The 15,453-nt window shown below is 37.8% G+C and overlaps 1 protein-coding gene across 3 annotated transcripts in view; it reads left to right on the top strand.

The window, feature by feature from the left end:
- Positions 1-15,453, top strand: part of LOC132784172 (soluble guanylate cyclase 88E) — a 45,941-nt gene that overhangs the window by 4,398 nt on the left and 26,090 nt on the right. The window lies entirely within an intron of this gene.

The following is a 15,453-nucleotide window of genomic DNA, read 5'->3' as shown; positions in this document are numbered from 1 at the left end:
GTTCAAGGCGCAAAAGGTGAGGTTGAAGGGTCGTGTCAGCTGCTTAACGGCTCGCTGAGCAATCAAGCGACACACAGCCATTTACGCACACACACACACACACATAAAGAGATGAAAGCGAAGAGGGTGAAGAGGGGGGTAATAGAAGTGCTGGCTATTGTGTCAATGTCATGAACTACAAAAAGTTGATATACATAGAAAGACAAAAACAATTTAATGGAGTCAGCTTGAAAATTGAATTTGCCACACAAAAACTTTTGCATACGTTTGCGTATGTGTGTGTGTATGTGGCTGTTAAATTTAACGCCACCTACAAGCAATTTACATGCCTGTGGTTTAGTGCTTATCATTATAATCTTCAAAAGGGCTGACTGTGCAGCCCTCAACCTTGGGATACCCCTCAAAAGCCTCCGCCATTGTCATGGGACATTCTCACGTGCTCTTCGCATGGAATGGAGGCTTAGAGAAGGCTGCATCATTATGACAATGACTGCTGTTCGAGATCAGCTCATTTTACGTTTATTACTTTGTGCACGGCAGGAGTTCCGTTGAAACTGAAAAAAAGAGTCCAAAGACTTGAAACTAAATATACCAACGAATGTTGATTTCCGTTTATTTTTAGACGACAATTAGATTGATAAGACAAGGGCGATAACCATCGCAGACTGCATCGCATCCGTGACCCCCATGATAAGTAATCGAAACGAACCTCCCCCCCCACCGAAAAACCTGCCCATCTGGTTCACTCACCCCTCGCGTGGCCCGCATGTTGCTGCATTAATTGTGTTCAATTATCTAGTTATACTTTATACCCGATCTCAGAGGATGTATTTGCAGGGTATTGGTTTAGCATAATTCCTTGTTAGGCAATAACATTATCATATATTATAGGTAACAAAAGGTTGGCAAGGTCAGCTGAACAGTAATGATATGGACAACACTTTTAATATACCTAAAATTAATTAATATAATTAGTGATTTTACTGAAGATGCTTTGACTATGAGATTTGACAATTTATAACGAGTTATTATGAAAGATGATATACGTTAAAAATTATTTCACTTTCATAGCCATAAACAATTATTTTTTATTTTATATTCTGATAAATGAAAAAAAGGATTTTTAATACGAAAGAAATATTTTATTTTTAGATTTATCATTTTTATTTGATTTAGTATGCATTCATTAAAGCTGTTTAGCTGTTTACATGATTAAATTGGAATCGAATTTCAGTTCAGGTATTTTAAAGTTGCCTCTTCGCTTAAGGTGTTTTTGCTGATTTCGTTTTGTGTTTGTATTTCACTTGTCGATTGGTTTGCTTGTTGGTGTTGTCCCTCGATTTGTTTTGCCTTCCCTCCCCACACATCCCGATTCCCTCGTCTCCACGTACTTCGTCTGCTGCCTGCCTTCTGTCGTTTATTAAGTTAATCACTCGTTGGCTTTGGCTTGTTGCTGCCGTTTGTTGTCGTTTGTTCCTGCTGTTGTTGTTGTTGTTGTATCTGCTGATAAGCAATATTACGCCGCGCTGTGATTATCATCAATTATTGACAGTTGATTAAAGTTTCGCTTAGCTGCGCTTTGTCTGCGTCTGTCATTGGATGAGTGGGCGGGAATGAGAGCAGGTCCTGGCTTTTCCTATTGGGGCAGGAATAGCACGTCCTTCTGGTAATTGAGTAAACGTCGGGTTTGTGGCGCAATGCAGCAAGCGTCCTACAATATTGTGTATCCTTAATGGAACCTTCTAAACTGTTCAGCAATTTGCAACGCTGGAGAAACCTGATATTTCTTTACATCACTTTAAAAACTTTTGCTTTGTAGTTAAAAACGAAGATTTAAATTCCTTTAGTATGCACAAATTCATGATAGAATTATGGAACACATTTTTGAAATTGTTTCATTAATTCAATTTAATTTTATATAACTATAGTTAAGCTATAAACAGATATTTGTATACCTATATATTTGTCTAACATATAGTTTTTCTTCTAGATAAAAATCAGAAAAAATCTGAATATAAATAAATTTGTTTTTAATTTAATAAAATTCTATATAATATACACATAATATATTTGCTCCTTCATCGTTTTAATTTTAGCTGGAATTTATAAATATTATTTCTATAAATAATATGTCCAAGGTTTGTTTTTTGTTGTTTGCTAAATATAATTTTGAAATACTTTTGCAGCAGTTTTAGTGATTGAACATTTTTAGGTGTCGCTTTAATTTTAAGGCATCTTCATTCCGTTAGCTTTCAGCTTTAATTTCTGAGTGAATTAAGTTGAAATTCTTGGCACCAACAACTAAATACACACGCACGCATAAATTCCCCAATTACAGACAAGTACTTCAGAGTATGTGTATGTATATGTGTGTGTGTGTGTGTTTGTGGGTAGTAGTAGTAGTAGGAAAGAACTTGAATTCACGTGCCTTGGGCTTAATGGCATAATACTTGTAGTTGCATATCATTAGGCAAAATTATGCCCAGCTTCTCGCTTTGGAACAGAGGCTTCGCAGATATCTAACGAGTTGCTGCAGTCATGTGAATCGAATCGAGCTGAATTAATTATTCACATGAATTTGCATAAATCAGAGGCAAGGGCGCCCAACATAAGATCAAATCAATAAATATTCCTGCGCTGGTCCGATAATTACCAGCAAGCAGCGAAAGCTGTGCCCGACCTTACGAGGCTAATAATAGAATATAATCTACTTTTGAATGCGCCCCAGCAAATGTAGATTTTGTGCTCGTGAATTGGCGCAGCTAAATGTTATTGCTAATGTGTCCAAAAGTTGTTGTCTTCATGCCAGAATGCTCCCAATAGCAAGCATATAGTATATACTACATACTGCCTCTGTGGACTGTCGACTGTGGACTTTGACTGCTTGGCCACCTCATTTGCATTTTTATGTCTGCAAGCGATATTTCCTCTTCTTCCGCTCTGCCACTTGCTGGCTGTCATTTGTTTGTGGGCGTGGCTGGGGCCTAGAGGCTGGAGGCTGAAGGCTGAATGCCAAGCGTCAAGCTGTCCGACTTGGCGCAGCGTGTTGTCGCAGCTGAAATGAATTTAATGTTCACCCTGGGTAAGCATATCTCCCACTTCCGGTTGTCCGACCGACCGAGTGCACAACTCAACGTAGCCCGTAGTCCGTGTCTTCCACTATCCGTCCGTCCTTCTGTCCATCCATCCGTCTCTCTTTCTGTTCGACTGCCGCTGTCTGTGCTTGGCTGCTGTGTGATAAAACTCTGAATTATTAAATAAACATAAATCACGAGGCGCATGCACGCTAGCAATGTAATCAGACGCCAGAAGAGCGTGTGACAGTGGGAAACAGTTATCGCCGTCCCCATCCTCAGTCCCTACAACCCTCTACACACATTGCAGGCATTCGAGGGTGACTCCATGGATACCTTTAACTCCGAAATCACTTGAGCTTATATTAAGTTGTTGTTAGATATAAAATAAATGGCAATATCAACATAACATATCTTAAGAATCAATCTCAAACAAGTCAACATAATCCTATGCCTTAAAAGATTTTAGTTGTTAGCTCAATTATTTTCCAGAGCTTCCGCTGAGATCATAGTGGAAATAATGGTGATAACATATGCTTATAGTTTTTTTCTCACTAAATTCAACATAACTTCCTGGAGGAAACAGTCCTCCAATTTGCCTCTGAAATGAAGTAAACACTAAGTTTTTAGCTCTATTATTAGAGACTTTCAATTTTTTTACATTATAATTAAAATAATGTTATAAGAATAATATGCTAAGAACATGTGATAAAATACGTTTTCCTTCAAGAGTGTAAATGTAGCAAGAAAATAACAAAATTATTAGGTAAATGATTTCATTATAGAATTTTCTTTTGCAATGTTCTTAAAATACAACAATATACTTCCTAATATTGAGTAAAATGATTAATTATTTGATTCCTTTATAAGTAATGATTAACAAATCTCAAATTTTTTGCTCTGGAGATTATATATAAGTTCTCGCACATAATTATTCACCATTTCTTAGTTAATTAATTTATGTATACAAATTCCCTCCTTAGTGAATACTTTTACTTATATAAATCATTACTGTAATAATCATAAATTCTTCTTACTCGCTAATCTTGTCAAACATATGAATCGTACCTCCCTCGTGTTTCCTGCTGCCTTGGGACATATCATATCCTTGAGGAAAAATGGTTTAACCAACGCTATTGGCACATTTCAAGTTCACATGATTAAAATTTCATAGAACTTTGCCTTTGAGCAAGCATTCCTGGTTGATCGCCTTGTGAATATAAGCGAATGTATGCAGATAGCTGTCATGAGTGTGTGGGTGTGTATGTTTGGTGTGGTTTAGTTAAGCGAGACAACTACTTAATGGAACGCAAGCCAATCGATATCATATTTCACATGTTTACGCATTCGAAACGCCCCATTTGCATAATCAGCTTTCGTATAATTAAAAGGCAATCGACGAGAGGAAGCGGCTTCAACAACGTCTTCAAGTTTCTCGCGTTCCCAAGATACTCAAGTACCTACTTGTACTATATACTGTGTAAAGTAAAAGTTCTTTTTCTTTTCGTATTCGCGTAGAAGTCGTGCGAGGAATAACATTTTGCACCTTGTTGCTGGATTGTGTGTGTTATCATCTAAGCCATTTCCCCTTGACGTTTATTACTCTGGCAACAGCACACACCTGTTACTCGGCAGACAGACAAACAGAATTTCATATCCTTAGCTGGCACACACATCGACATCGACATCGACAGGAAAGCCAATCAGTGGCTCCAAATGAAATTGCCAAGGTTGCTGTTGGGGCAGGCCTAATCGAAAACGGAAATGAAGACGCTGCCATGCTGCGATCTACGCTCATGTGAGCTCAACTTTTGGGCACTAAAAACACTTGACAGACAATGTGTTGTTATAGCAAATTACATGTTACATGTTGCTTTTGGGATTTTAATAATTTGCCATGGAATTAATTAAATCAAATTTCAATCATAAATTGAGACGGTTGGGAATCTGGAATGTTGCCAAGCAGTTGAAGTCGTCAAAACACGCTTTAGAAGTGGATTAAGGTTACTTTAATGTGTTTGTAGGTTTATTTCCATTTAAATATAAGTAAAACTCAAAAGAAAACTGGCCTTTTTGGATTTGCTTGGCTTATAAACTCCGTAAATTAGCACTTCGAACTTTCGACCCTTTCTTTCATCTTGGTTAAAAACTTTAATTGGCAGTCCAAACAAACTCGCAAAATATCAAGGAAAGCAACGAGCAAAGAGTTACAGCCAAGTTTTAACCAGCACTCTAACCTTTTGTCTCTTTCTATCTGTCGCTCTCACTCGCTCCCTCTCTCTCTCTTGGCGGCTATTAAAAGTTTGTCAAACTGCGTTGTAGCTCGACAGTGTAAATATTTTGGAAAGCCAAAGCTGTGCAAACAAAGTGATAAGATTGTAATAAATTCAATTAGAAGGCTTCTTGCAATGGCTACCTATGGAATATTGCGCATACGCAGTGTATGCAAACGTATACGCCGTGTGGCCCACAGTGATTTAGTAAAAATGTCGAAACATCTTCACTAACTGACTGACTGAATGCCTTCTCTGTTTGCTGTTGTGCTGTCTGTCACGTTAATAGCCTAGCCCCTCCCTCATCCGACTGTTGGGCCCATTAAAGGCCTCAAAACTCATATGCATTTGTCTCACGTGTCGGCGCGCCTTTTATTGCCAATGTGTTCTTTGTCCGGGGGGAATGAGAGCGAGGGAGACGACTCGAGTTGACTTTTTGCCACGTTTAACGCTCATTAATTTGCAGCGTGCATGTTTTTAATGAAGATGCGTGTCTGTCCCTGAGCTACGTCGACGTCGTCTCATTTGCCGTTGAGCAGGCCATAATTAATGCTAAGCCCCAAAGTTAACTCAGCGCTTGTTAAATTTATCACCCTCACACAGACTCTCAGTTAATTTTTGTGTTGTTGTGTTTGTTTTTTTAGAAAATGCTGTGCTAATCAGTTGTGCCATTTCAATTATGCATCATAATTGACTTCAATGCGTAAATAATCACAACTTTATGCTGTGCTCGCTGTCTGCTCTCTGGTGTATTTAGCAATTTAAGTAAATCACTTAGCAAAAACAGTGCTAGAAAAAAGCAAGACTAAGCAACCAAATCCGTAGTAAATCCAAGCGAAGGCGACCTAAAAAAACAGCAAGTGAATTTAAGCGGCTTGACTTGATTTAAATTTTTCATTTTCCTTTTATCAAATAAAATGCTAAAGTCCTCACGCACACACACAAATAGATATACGCATCCACAGGAGACACAAACTAATGCAAACTAATCACCGTCGACAGTAAAAGGGAATGAAACACAAGCTCGACACTGGGCAACGGACAATGGACAGCAAAACATTGGGCAATCACTGGGCGTATACGCAATGCCATGCCTTGGCAGCTCATAAAAGGGTCTGTCTTGTATGTAATACACAAACACACACACACCCACACTTACGCATACACACACGCATTTGTGTATGTTTGTGAAGAGACAAGGAAAGCGTTTTATAGCAGCTGCGTGTTTAGTTTTTGCTTTGCTTTTGGTTTTAATTTAAGTTGATGTGGCAAAGTGCAAATAAAAGGAACAGATTTATAAACAAAAGCGCTGCGGGCTTGTTTTCACATCTCGGCGCTTAGCTAAGTGAAATATTTACGCACCAACAACAACAACAGCCCAAAAAACCAAAAAGAAAAAAAAAAACAAAACAGAAATAAAATAAAAACAAAACAAAACAATTACAACAACCAGAGACGACAATCCACCCACACATGTGGCACATGCCACAGACACATGTGGTGATTGTGGTTGCCTTTGTCAAAAACTGTTCGCTATGCGGTCGTTTGCTGCCGCCAACAATGCCGCTTTTAACAAACGCATTTGCCGACTGTAAATAAATAAATAAAAATAATACTTAAATATAAATAAGAAGAGGCTTCTCGACTTCATTGCAGATTGATTCAACTAAAATTTAAGTAAATTGCGGGCCATAAATTAAGTTACGGGCTGCGGGCTGACTGTTTAGATTATTTTGGATTTCTTATGTCATTTATTTGACGAAGAGACGAGCAACCCTTGAACTAAACAAAAATTGAAGGGGATCACTTCTGTTTTGTGTGATGTGGTTGTTTTTAATTGTCAACAATTTAATATCAGATTGCTCTGTCAGTTGGTGGCTTAAAAGCGATTTAGAATATTCACTTTATAGTTAATAAACCAAAAATAAATAAATAATTTTGCTTTGTTTATAAATAGAATTCTCTGTTGAAAGTTCAACGATTCAGTTGAAAATTAAGGCCGCAATCAAAACAGAGCAAAAGCCTAAGGCAACATCACAAAAAAAAAGGGATAATGATGTAACATATGTTATGCAGCAAAGCCGCAACAAAAAAGACCAGCAAAAACTGTAAGCAAACAAAATAATTTCGAGCGCCCAGGGCAACATATTTAAAAATGACAACGCAGCAGCTCCAAAAAAGAAAAATACAACGAAGAAAAAAGAAATACGCCCTAAGCCCTAAGCTGCTGTCTATCAGGGAGCGAGGCAGAAGGGAGAGAAAATAGATGCTGAAAGAGCTGCTAATAATATTTATGGCGTTCATTCTAATGCCAACTGTCAACGCGAAAGTAATGCGCCTTCTGCACATATGAAGATGTCCTTTTTATGCGCCTCACAAGCAGCAATGGAAAGCAGCTTATAAGAGGCCTTGCGACTTGCGACATTACGCATACGTCGTGTGCGCCTCACAGATTCGGAGTCACAGACAGTACGTTGGCAAGAGACTGTTGTCTGGTTTTTACTTAATTTATCATAAAAATAAAGTGCACATCTAAAGAGGCTGTGAGTCCATGACGAGACAGCAGCAAAAGGCAGGTAAAATTCCACATGGCTGCCTTGTTAGCTAACTAAATTATTGTGTTTACTAAGTGCTTTAGTTTAGGTTTTTCGACAGCTAACGGCATTACAGAAACCTGTTAGCAGCCATATGCAAATTTTTAATTTATTTAGAGACCTGCGAAGCACATTCTTTTCACCTTGTGTTCATAACCTTCACCTGAATTTGTGGTTTCATTATGCTCATCCATGTGTTACGCATCTGCTAAGTTGAATTCTAGTTGCAACTCCACGAAGGGTTGCCTTAAGTTGTCTTAAACTTTAATGCAATGCCTGAGTTTGCTCAGATAAACGCGAGTTAAGTATGCTTAAGTTGCGCCCAAGAATGGATGATAAATTGCAATTTGAAAAATTTAAGACAAATGGTTTTACATAGTAGCAAATTGTTGTGCTAAGTAAAATGAAGTAGGCATTTTTATTGTAAAAGAATTTTGCCACCTGCTTATTGATTTTCCATTCACGTAAACTCCAGCAAAAGTATTTTTTTTCCTATTTTAAAGTCGCGTTCCTTACAATCAGAAATGCGGTGCGTTTCGCAAAACAAATATGCGGCAAATTCCTTAAAAAGAAAATAAATAACAGCAATTGTAAGCAAATCAAAAAACGTCTCACAAAAGTGCCTGACAATGTTAAACTGTAAACTGAGCAGCGGCTAAATCAAATCTGAAATTGTGCATTAAAAGCGAGAAAAAATGAAATAAAATATAAAGCAAAATAAATATAAAAGCACACGCAGAAATTGAATTTTAAATTGGGCAACAGGGGAAATTATTTGTGGAACTTGGTTTGCAAAGAAGAAGGGACAAAAACGAACTTAAGTCAACAAAATGTGTGGCATACTCTAAGGCGTCGCCTTTAAGGCAATCTGCCCAACTTATGTGCGAAATATTCTGCCAGACACTTTACGCAGTTTGCAATTTCATTTAGATTTTTGTGTCCTCGACAACGAGCTCGAGGAATTTGGGTTTTAATTGCAGTCAAACGATAATTTAAATTTTCTGCGCTTTGCCAGTTATGCGTATACCCTGTAAAAGTGTTAACGAAAGCGTACTGAACTTCGAGGAAAATAAAAATAAAATGTGTAATAGAAATTAAAATAGAAAAGACATATTAGAAATGCTTTAGCAATCACTGTGCTAAGCTACTTACTCCTTATTTACTTAAAGGGTATCAACAATTGTAGCACTTTCATTGCAGACAATCAAGTGTAGTTTTGTTGCTGCCGGATTTAATTAAAATTATTTCACTTGCTGCTTTTAAGTGGTTCTGCCGATGGAGACTGTGGCGTTTACTTCTCTGCACTTCTTTGAACTAAATGGGCATTTGCTTATCAAATTTTCGACCTTTTTTCGATGGAGCACAGCCTGGCAAGGAGAATAAATTTAAATGCCAAAAAGAAATATATTCAAGTCTCGGCAGTGAGTGGGTGTGTGTATGTGTATGTGCTGATTCTTTCGCACTTTTGCGTGAAATAAACCTGAGTTGTCAGAGTGAAATAAAATTTAAAACTGTTTACCACAGCAAAAGGCAAGGCAAGTCCTTTGGCAAGGGAAATATAGCTACCAGGTTGTTTCAACTCTGACAGTTTTATTGATATGCCACCCCCCAAAGAACCGCAGGCCAAAAGACAGACAAATATTTGATAGCATTTCAAAAAGTTAACGCTGTGCTTGGCATACTTTTAGGCTTTATACACGTTTCTTTCGCAGTGTTTGTGTTTGACGTGTTTAATCGTGAAGAAACCATATGTAAATAGAACAGATAAAAACCGAAATGTGTTTATTGTGAAAGAGTTGAACGTTCGATGACTTTCTATCTTAGATTCGTTTCTCAATCTCATTGTTATTACGAGTATTTACAGGCGGAGTCTTACTTCTTTTACATCCATCTATCAATGACTTGGAACTTTTACTACATTTAACTGGTAATCAAAGAGACAGCTGAGTGCTATATTTGTCTACCCTCTGGTTTGTTGCCCATTGCTATGTCAACAAATAGCAGATTTTTATTGTTGTTGTTGGTGTTATTCGTTTACTTGGCCAATTGATGCGTATTCCCCAAATTTGATTTGTCACAATGTCGCATTGTCGTCGACTTTGAAGTGACTCCTTCTTCAATAGTATGAGCTTACTGTTCATTAACATACTGACAACGATTGTCATCCTCGACTTGTCTGTCAACAAATCTTTGTGCACAATAACAAAGGACATCAGCAGCAATCAGACAACATCAACCCACAACCGACAAGCGACAACAGCACAATAGTCGCCTCGATACATGTAAACAGGAGTAAACACACTTAAACACAGCATTAATGCAAGTTTGCCTCTGTGTGTTTGTGTGGGTGCTCTCTGTGTGTGTGTGTTAGCTACAGGAGGGTCATGTCCCTGCTGCTGTTGACCCATATACGCAGTCATTGACAGTTGGCTGAGAGATTTTCGGCCTGCGGCTACGGACAGCTTTAAGCGCTAAGCAAACACATAAATAGAAGTCAACTTTAAATGTGAGCAACGATAGCTTAAATATTGTAAAAATACCGAAGATAGAATACACTTATACTTTATATTATATTTATGTTTTCTAGACACTTCTTCTTTTCATATCTGTTGAGCACGTTAAAGTTCACTTAAGAAGGCTACACATACTTTTATTTCTAGACACTCAGCAGGACTTCAATTAGAGTGCAGAGTTCACAAGTAAAACTTCCCCTCGTTGCTCCGACGAAAACAGTTTGCGAAACTGTCATATGGCCTAATTAGTAAACAGAAATAATGCTTCTAATGAGGCATTCATAAAAGCATCATAAACAGAACATAAAGAAACTTCGACTGCTATAAATAAATATACTTTAAAGCATTGAAAGTTCTCCGATTAATGTAAAACAACATATGCTTATTAACATTTATTTGATGATTTTAAAATGTCAGACTGTCTGTTGAATAAGTTGCATAATTAATGCATTTAACTGTGTACTGCACACAATCGTTTTCGTATAAATCATTTTGCCACATAAATCTTGTTTTTCTTTTTAAGTTTTCATATCTGCTCGAAAGTGAAAACCACAAAATCCGCAACGAACACTGTTGTGGCTATGAAAATGGCCGCTGAAAATGGAGGAATTGTGCGAAATGTGTAAGTGTGTTTGTGACACACACAAAAGGCCACCCATATTTCTCTCCCTCTCACTCTTTCTCTTTTCAACTATAGTCTTATCATCCCTCTCTCACTCTTCCAGTTATGCACTTGCTGTCTCTTTCTTTGGCTTATTGTGCACATTTGCCTATCTTTTGCGCATTTTACATGCTGCGGCTGCCAGTGAATTGATTTTCAATTTTTACGCTCGCCTAAACAGAAAATTCATCATGGAACTTGGTACATGACAGGTTCGACTTTGAGAAACGACGAGCACATTTCACCAATAACAACTAAAAAAGCAAAACAAAAAAAGAAAAAGCGATGCTTGCAAATTGCATTTATTTTCGAGGGGCAAATTGTCGTCGTCTCGCCGAATTTCACTTCAAAAACAAAAACTAGACTTCTAGTTTTCGGTGCTTTAAAAGGCAGTCCCAGATGGGCGAGAAAAGTTCGTTCTTAAATGCTCAACGGCTGTCAGTTGACAAATATATGCAGACAATTTGCATATACTTAAATAAATATTTTTGTATACGTGTTTGTATACATATTTGTTTATGAATTTGTTTTCGACAGTCTCATGCAAATTGGATGCCATTGTGATATGTTCTATGCAGTAAACAAGCAGCGGGAATGTCATAATAAAGGGACACACAAATCCTTTCGGAATGTAATTTTGCCATATAAATGCAAGTTAAACGAACTACATAAAACCAATAATAGTAAGATATATTTCTGAATGTCTTCATTCGATTAACTTACCGTAGCCAATATCGAAACTGCTTCTTAAATTTTTCATAGCCACATTAAATTTGATTCATTAAAAATGCAAATGAAATAAATAAATCTATTTCATCTTATTATGCAAAAAGGTAATTCCCCCAGCGATTACTCACATATTCAAATTGCCAATTGAAATACAAATACAAATTTCACGTGAATTCCACTTATGTCATACATATTCCAACAATTTTCCCTGTTGCCGTACTCATAAAGTTTGCTCCTTCCACCTTGTTGACAGCTTTCAGCACATGTGGAAATGCAAATGTAATGCGGAAAAGATGCCTTTAAATTGTGCTCCACTAATTGGAGTGTGAAAATATGCGACAAAGTTGGAATTTATACTCGTGATACGTTGCTTAAACAGCTGCTGAATATACATACATAAATGTGTGGGCAATAATTAATGACAAACACAAGAGCCAGATAGCTTGCTTTCTTCGATTTTCTATGCCACAAACACTGCTTCGTCTTATTTATTTTCAAAGTTTTGGCAAGTTTTCGACTACTTTCAGTTTCGATTTTCAATTTCAATGCGCACCTGCGAAAGGCAAAAAGCGAATGGAAAACGAAAATGAAAAGAAAAGCCCACGCGGTCACAGAGCAAACAGAATCAGAAAAAAAGCAAAAACTGGCAAGGAATAAGGTGGCATTAAGCTTATGTGGGGAGCTCGTGCATAATTCACGCGCCACACACAGAGAAAGGCTTCCCGCAAAGCTACAAACACAAAATGGCGACTTTGCCTTTTTACGTCCCCGATAGTAATCGCTTCCGCTTCCGTGAACCTTTATGCAGCTTTGGTCTTGGCCACGGCCATCGTCTTCTTGATTCGTGGCCAAGAAAAACTCTGCCGACTGAAGTTTTGAAAAGGCCAAAACGAAGGCTGACCTTCGTTTCATGCAGATTTTGGCAGCTGTGACAATGAAAGCCGTAGGCATCGCGGCAATTGCTTTTGGTGCTGCGCATAAATTTTACCACTAATGTCTTGGCCAATTGTGAAATAATATGCGTATGATAGATGGCCGAAAAGTTGCCCAATTTGCTGCTAAAATCGCCGAATTTCACTTAACAAAATGAAGCCGAAATTTACTGCCGCTAATCACTCACAGAGCAGTGTTTCATCTGCCTCTTTTTTGACTGGCACATTAATCAGCTTATGGCAAATCAATCAAAGCCCTGCTCAGAACAAAAGAACACAGCAAAAAACTGCTGCACGAAAATTAAAGCAGATTGAGTAAATTAAATTTAGCAACAGCTTTTATAGTGGCTTCCACGCAACACAATGGGAAACTACGTGAAACTTTCAGTTACGCAGACTAATACCGAAGATAAGAGCCATGGCTGGCAGAGAAATACAGACAAACTTGGCAACATTCCCATACTTATTTAACTTAATGGAACTTTCTGACTTACGCTCTTATTCGCAAAAGGGCAGCTACAGGTGCGCCAAGCCAAGGATAATGTCCGTGTTTTTTTGTGCGGTTCCAGCAAATCCCGTAAGTTCACCCAGCTATTAGCTGGATGTCTGAAAAGGTTATCAAATCTTTCTATGTTGTGGGTAGCATTACAAAGGACAAAACAAAAACAAAACGAAAAACTCAAACATTGTAAGTACAGCTGTTGCAATGTTGCAATTTAAATGAACAGCAGGAGCGCTTTTAACTGAGCCAAATGGCAAAGTGGCAAACAGTAAACTGACAGTCGAACGAAATAAGACACTTAGTGCAGATTACTAACCCCAACAGCTGAGACCAACTGTAAGTACTTTCAAGTGCTCTAATACCCACCAAGAATTAATTTGTCAGGCAGTATTACACTGCTTACTTTTGAGCAGCGTTGATAATAAGTACGGGGTATTTCCTAGTTGTGCTTGCTCTACTGCTTTTCAATCTTGCCACTGATTTTTACTTGAAATTGTAGTTTGCTCGCGTAACTAATATCAAACAACTTCGGAATGTGCAACTAGCATCAGAGAAAGAACAAAACTCTTAAAGAAATAAGTATCTTTTCTCCAAGGAATCCTCTTGTGGTGTGTATATGTGAGAACTCAACCCACTTATCGGCATCGAGACTGTATCATTAACTTTAATTTAACCTTCAATGAAACACTTAACCCCCCTCAAAGCTCACAAATGTTAACAATGCCGCTGGCTAAACAATAATTAAAGCTGAATCATCGTTAAACTAAATAGAAATTCTATTACACACAGTTCAAGTATCTCTCAGTGTCAAGGATGGGGTGTGAAATCCCAAACACCCCACAGCGTTTGCCAATTGAAATATCCACGACGCTGACTAGTCCTTCAGCCATTGTGTCGATGTTTCGATTAGACAATTATAATTGAGGACTGTTTTTAGGGGTTCGAGTTGGTGTCTGAGCCTGTCTGGCTTTTGCCCTTTGACAAGCATCAATCATTTTGATTTGTATCTAAGGATTCTTAGCTTCGGTTCATTGATGATTTAATTTTAGTTCTACGTTCTTTTTGATGATATAATTAATTTCCATTCGATTTGGGTTAACCAAAAAACCCACAGAGGTTTACAAATTTCAACGCTTGACTGCGTTTGACCTGCTATTGTTTCGACTTGAACAATATTAAACAATTAAACCCTTTGCGCCGTAGCTGAAACGGAAACTGAGAACGAGCGCCTTAAGAGCATAAGGCAATCCTCTTGTTGGTCTGGCATATGTGACAGGCATGTCAAGCAGCTGACACGCCCACACGCCCAGATGCCTCGTACCAATTAGTAGAATAGTCGCTGTCAGTTCTGGGCGACGCTCAAGCACGTGCACTTGATGGCCAAAGTTGGCGTGGTCCAAACTTTTGGCCAAAATATAAATCTTAAGCTGTCCAGAATGCCATCAGCAACAGGCGTCGAAGAGAAGCATCAACCACAGATGAGAATTGCCGCTTTGTCTACAAAGAATACAAAATACTCTTGACCATTTCCTTAAAAATAATTTCAATTCTTTAAAGTACATCTTAACTGGCAGTTGAAAATTTCTTTAAATAAAAAAAGTATTTAGGGAAACTTTGATTTAGCTGGTATAATCAAAACTTTGTTACCAATTTAATGACTTACATGCAATACCCCATTTCTGAGAATTATAATATTTTAAGAGACTACAAGCCGAAATATTTTTTGTGAGCCAAAAACTTGAATCTGCCACAAAAATCTAAAGATGTCAAAGACAGATACTTGAAACTTTTGCAACACATTGCCAAGTAAATAATCCGAAAAGAATTGGCAACTAAAATAATATACTTGAAACTTAAACATAAGTTTTGCTTGTATTTTCATGAGTAACCTTAGAACCCAACTTAATTTCTACTAGGGTATAGGGTATAAAAAGTGTTGGGAGCCGGGTGAGCGGAACATGTGTGAGCTTAAGAATAATTAGTGATAATCTTTAAAGCCGCCGCAATTGTTTCTCTTTATCCACAGACATTTAAGCATCACACTTAACAGAATTATAAAGCACTCAGGAAATGGATTTGCATGACCGCCCCTAAAAGCAGGCTACACTTTTTTTTAACAGCCAATGAATTTGTGAAAGGAGCCGGAAATGTGGCATGGAAATTAAATTGTTAATT

The sequence above is a fragment of the Drosophila nasuta genome, chromosome 2R, assembly GCF_023558535.2.
Source record: "Drosophila nasuta strain 15112-1781.00 chromosome 2R, ASM2355853v1, whole genome shotgun sequence".
In the NCBI taxonomy this organism is placed as follows: domain Eukaryota; kingdom Metazoa; phylum Arthropoda; class Insecta; order Diptera; family Drosophilidae; genus Drosophila; species Drosophila nasuta.
This window is presented reverse-complemented; position numbering and strand designations above follow the sequence as displayed.